Raw genomic sequence first — 6,000 nt, forward strand, 5'->3', positions numbered from 1 at the left:
CTTGCATACTTGCTTGCCATGTGACATGCTATGATGCCAGAAAATCTCTTGTCAGAACCTCCCCGAACTTAAAAGCACCCAGGAATGCCCTTCATGGATAGATTTTCCAATGATTAAATATATTTCTAAGTCACGGGCTTACTGTAAGTGTTGGGTTTATCTAAACCATCTGTCGTTCTTAAATGGTGTCACAAAGTTGTCACTTTTGACTTTTCATTTTTCAAATCAACTCCCACAGGAGTTTGTTCACCTCTCAAAAAATTGGCTCCTGAAATGTAATCCTCTGGTGGCAGCTTTCTAAAGTCACATGGTTCAAGTATTATGGCAAAAATCATAGGCACACTTGTTTGAGATAAGAGCATCTTTTTCTAAGCTTTAAAAAAAAATCCGAATGAATTTTCTTTAGTAAAAGAGAAAAGCACATGCAATCTCTAGCAAACTTATAAATTCATATTTCAGAACGAAACATTTATTAAAGCAACTTTTTATTTTTTAAGGTAAAAGAAATCTGTAACCTATCATTGGTACCTTTTCTTTTTGTTATTTGGTGTGTATTTTTAATAGCAATTGCAGGGTTTTTTTCTAGCAAGGTCATGGGCTCCAATCATTGATAACCCACAGTTTTATAGTTTTGGCAATGGTGTATCCAACTTTGTGCCATTTCTACTGAAAAAAAAAGAAGGCAAAGGCAAACACTATGTAACCTAAGAAGCACAGGACAAATTGGGAGAAACATTTGCAATTCACGCTGCAGACAAATGGAAGCTAAGTGAATGGTCAGAGCAAGACCCTGTTTAGAACACTTTCAAGGCCTTCTGGGATCTGGTCCTGGCCTCATCTCTCCCCATCCCTCTCTCCCTGACCTTGACCCTCCAGCTATCCTGAGCCACTCGAGCCTGGCTATTCCATGACTCTGCTGTGCCTCTGCTAAGAGCACCCATTCCCCTTCCTTCTTGCCTGCTTAACATTTAAGGCCTCGTTCACGTGTTATCGCTTTGGGGCAGCTTTTCTCAAAGACCCATTCTTTCCTACCTCTACCCCAAGCCGACCTTGGTACCTTCCTCTATCCTCCTAATCGACACCATCCACATCCCGTGGGAAAAAATGCCCTGGTGGTGCCAGAGAGCGCTTCCTCTCATTCTCCCTGCTACTCTGTATCTTGATGACTTTCAGCCAATTACTTAATTGTGCTGTTCCCGTTTTCTCTTCTCCAGAATGAGGGTCATAATTTTATTTTGCATGATGGCCATGCAGGTCAAATGGGATTATATGTGTAAAGCATGATTCACAATGTCTGACTCTAAATAGATGTTTGAAAAGCATTCCTCCAGTTGTGCATTTTACAGGAGCAGTCTCTCTGCTCTTGTCCCTGCTATAGCACGTCTATTCCCTCCATCAAAGCTATCCGTTTACATGCTTTGTTCTCCATGGAGGGACCAGCTTCCATCATCTCTGCATCTCCTGTCCTGGGAGCAGTGCGTGCCTCTTCTTAGGCACCTGGAGGTAGTTATTGAAATCAACTAATAAACTATAAAATGTATACACTATTTCATATTATATGTAATACCCAAGGTTAGCCATAAAATTTGCAGTGATGATAACATACATTTGCAAGCTTTTCAGTTGGATCGGGAGCTCTGGCATATTTTTAAGCTCTATTCCTTCCTTCATTCTTCATTATCAAAGAGTATCCTTATTTACCAATGCTCCCACTTAAACAAAGAATGTGTTACTTACTGGATTAGTTGAAACGTTCATCAGAAATGTACCTGTGTTCCCTCCCTTTGATGAATTTGACCTATAATTTGATTATATAAGAAAACATCTCGGCAGGGGCTCCCTGAAGAGACAGGAAAGAACACGGGAGATGAGGAAAAGAAACAGCTGATGGTAAGGAACTCAGCAGGGTACAGGGACGGGGTGGTGTTGTGAATAAAAAAAAAAAAAAAAAAGAACATTTTCATCTAACATGAGAAAGGAGAGAAAAACAGCTGCATTTATACAAGATACTATGATTTGCTTCCATTTATGGGCATAATAGGAAAAAAAATAACTTGAACATTGGGGTTAAAATTGGGTTGAATTGAAAAGAAATCCAGCTGGATAAAATGGCAGAATCTAAACTGCAATGTAAGGTACCCTCGAAATGGCATGAGGCATGTGAGGAAAATGGCCCTACTTTGGGATGGGTGATTGCTCTGTGACCTGGCAGAGACTGGGGTGCATATTCATTTAAACTTCCTGATTTCCAGTCTATTAGAGTTCACGGAGACCTCGGTTTTGCAGGTCTCACTCTGCACGAAGTAAGTGGAAGGCTGGACTGGTATTCTGCGCCCATCTACAGCAGAGGATGGATTAGTATTTCCGAATCTCCGTTCTGCAGTGGACCCGTATCAACTGAAGCCCTCCCCCCAATCTACTCCACCACCATGCTGTCACTCAACCCATCTTTACTGGCTCAGCACGTGGTACCACAATTCCTCAACAGGCACCACCCTTCATTCCTTCTTTGCTCTCAACTTCCTTATCCAGTCCATTAGCAAGTGCTGTCCATTTCATCTCCTAAATATGTTCCAACTCTGGATGCATCTCTCTTCCTCCCCCAAACCACCAGTCCAAGCTCCCAACATATATCCTAATTGGTCTCTCTGCTTCCCCTCATGCCTTTTTCATACACAATCTCCTAACAGCAGCCAGAAGGAACTCTTAAAACGGAAGTGATTTTCAGTGGCTTGAAAACCAAGCCTCTTTCCTTGGCTTGACCAGCCCTACATCGTGTGACTCATGCCTTCAATGCCAACCCCTTCTCCTCTGCTCTCCTGCTCATCCAGCACAGTCTAGCCACTGACCTTTGTTCAAAGTGTTCATCCAGCCATGCAAGTTCTATTCATCAGTGGCCACAGGGTCCCCAGTGCTTTATCAGCCAACATCGGTGGGATCCCCAAAGCCTCGGGGTCCATGGACATACAATCCCAGGGTGTCCAACCTTGACCTCCATTGTCCTGACCTCCCTGGTCCCCCCACAGAAGTGGTACCTTTGCCTGAAACACCTGTCCCTCCCTCTCCATCCTTTCTTTGCTGGATTGGTAAAATGAGATAAATCCAAAGGTCCCATTTTCTTCCTTTTAGAGGCTCAGTAAGCACCTGGCATACTCGGGGTGACAGCTCAACACCTGCGGCTGTGGGTCCGGTCCAGCTGTGTCTGTGGGATAACGATGCTGGGGATTGTATGCCCTGGACTACTTCTTCACATTTAACAGCCCCCCCAACCCTTAAGAAGCCCATGTCGTACGCTGACAATGTATGGCATTAGGGTATGTACCTGGTAACTGAAGTCATCTCATTCTCTCACTGGAATATAAACTCCATGAGGGAAGGGAGTTAATCTGGTTCATTTACCCCCGCCTTCTGCTCACCTGCTTGCATGGCATTCAAGAGCACTGGATCTGGCACCCAAGAGCCTGTGCAGAATCTTAGTGTTAAAATGCACCAGATGTGTCAATTCAACAAAGCTATTCAAATCCCTGTGCCCCCCTTACCCTCTGTAAAATGGGGGAAATACCAGGTTTATGAGGATTAAACAAGCTCATATACATCAAGCATTTGTAGGATAGTACCAGACACTTAGGATTTCCCATATGAGTCTGGATTGTCCTTTTTATGATAGATGCTCAATCAGTGTGGGCTGGAAGAATGAATGAAGTGTGTAGGTGCCAGCTCAGACATCACCTTTTCAGGGAGGCTTTCCCTGAAACCCAGCTAAAGCAGGTTCTTCCTCCCCCACTACAGGTGAACACTCCAAAGGCCAGCCCCTCTTTGTTTCACTGGAGCAACTTCACCCAGTGCCCAGCACATGGTGTAGCCTAAGGTTAAGTACTTAATGAAAGAATGCAGTGCAAATGCGGAAAGATCTCTGCAGTGTGTCCAGTTGTCTTGTGTTCCGGAAATGCAGGGCACTGGAGGTCAAGGTCAGATACCCTGGGATCATATGCACATGGACCACAAGGCTTTGGGGGCCCCAATACGGTTGGTAAGAGAGTTTGGGCGACTCAGATGCCAATGAATAATAGAACTGATAAATTTTAATGTCCATGCATCCGCCCTACAAATCAGAACAGTATCATGTGTGGCTAAGGTCCTGGTTTTTGGAATCAGAAATGGTTGTAAATCTTGGCTCTGCCACCTACTGGCCATGTGACCTAAGGCAAATAAATGCCTTGGCATTTTTGAGCCTCAGTTTCTCTGTCTGTGAGATGAATTACCACAGGTGTGATGAATTGTTGCAAGAATTAAACCAGAGGATGCATGTGATTTGTTTAGAATATGCACCATTGAATTCTTACATCTACCTCAACTCCCCTCTGGAACTCCACTAAACTGAAGAGAAAGGAATAAAAGAGAAGAAGGGAGAAGTGGGAAGGGAGAAAACAGTGTATGAGAACTGGCAACATGCTGTTAGAGTATGTGGAGAGGGGCAAATGACACAAGGTGGAGGAGGCAGTGCCCAGGTGCCCACAGAGAGGGATGAGGGTGCAAAGCCAGCTTGTGTTTACCCCACAGAATCCAAGAAAACCTGGGCCTTTGGAAACACCATGAACCGCTGAATGCCATAGGTGCACAAGACTAAAATCAAAGGAATTGATTGAAAGTCTGACACAGGATGGTACGGTCTCAGGACCCCCACCCTCACCCCCTATCTCTTGCTGCCAGGAAACAGCCCCTCCTCCCTTCTCCATGGGACTGGAGGCTCAGTGCTGGCCCTTGAGGATGCCAGTCGGGGCGGAGTGGGGTGGAGTGAAGGAGGGAGGCACCAGGTTGAAATAAGAAGCCTTTAGTGAAAGTCTACAGACTGAATGGTGCAGCACTGCAACCTTCCCCCCGTTCCTGCTCCCTGACCTGCTTCCAGATCTTCACCAGCCAAGAGTATGTCAGTCTCCTCCCATGGCCACCAACACATGCATCACCAGATTTTTCTTTGGAGAAATGGAATTGCTCAAGGGAAGATGGCTACAGATATTGACACCCTGACTTTGTAGAGCCTCCCCAGTGGAAAACCCACTTTTCCTCTAATCCACTTGAGTGGGCTCACCAGCACAAGGTTCCCATGCATGACCTAGTGCCTCCTTCTCAAATATGAAGTATCACTCGATACTTGAAAAATCTGAGAAAGATGCTGACATGAAAGACAGAGGTAAAGTAAGAGCAAAAGGGGGAATTCCCTTTGTGGCTCAGTGGGTTACAAACCCAACTAGTATCCATGAAGATGCAGGTTCAATCCCTGGCCTCGCTCAGTGGGTTAAGGATCTGGTGTGGCCATGAGCTGTGGTGTAGTTTGCAAACTCAGCTTGGATCCTGCATTGCTGTGGCTATGGTGTAGGCCAGTATCTGCAGCTCCAATTCAGCCCTTAGCCTGAGAACTTCCATATGCTGCAGGTTCAGCCCTAAAATGCAAAAACAAAGAAACAAAAAATTAAGAGGAAGCCTAGAAGAAAGACAACAAGATAACAAAAGAACACTTAGAAATTCTATTACTGATATATTCAGGGAAATAAAGCAAGATAATGAATCCATGTAAAAGAACAGAGGGACATAAGGAGCAATAGGAAAAAATAAGTCTTCAATTTAAAAAACATAGTAATTAGAATGAAAAATTAAATAGAAAGAGCAGCAGAAATGTAAAAAAGAAATCTTTCAAAAACTAGAGCTTAAATCAAAGAAGTGAATGTTAGAACTGAAGAGAGAAGAAAAATTAGAAAACCAATCTAAGGACCCTAATATCCAGCTAATGGGAATCCAGGGAGTGAGGAGAAGAAAAATTGGAGGAAATTATCAAAGAAATAGTACAGAGATATTTCTCAGATAGAAAGATGTTACGCTAGATTGAGGACCCCTCCCTGCCCCAGCATCATCATCACAGTGATTGAAAAGAGGGCGCTTCATCAAGAAATTTTAGACTACCAGTGAGAACAAGAAGGATTCAAGTTTTTAGATGAAAAACAA

General features: G+C 44.0%; 1 long non-coding RNA gene across 1 annotated transcript in view; it reads left to right on the forward strand.

Annotated features, from left to right (window-relative positions):
• Positions 1–5,470, forward strand: part of LOC106504591 (uncharacterized) — a 77,103-nt gene extending 71,633 nt beyond the window's left edge. Inside the window, exon 4 of the long non-coding RNA XR_002346566.2 lies at positions 2,287–5,470. This is a non-coding gene — a long non-coding RNA (uncharacterized LOC106504591). The remainder of the gene's footprint in view (positions 1–2,286) is intronic.
• Positions 5,471–6,000: the final 530 nt, after the last annotated feature.

The sequence above is a fragment of the Sus scrofa genome, chromosome 8 (genome assembly GCF_054392235.1).
Source record: "Sus scrofa isolate SSC_HxYL_T2T_F1_AM1 chromosome 8, Sscrofa_HxYL_maternal_Yorkshire_Landrace_v2.0, whole genome shotgun sequence".
Classification (NCBI taxonomy): Eukaryota; Metazoa; Chordata; class Mammalia; order Artiodactyla; family Suidae; genus Sus; species Sus scrofa.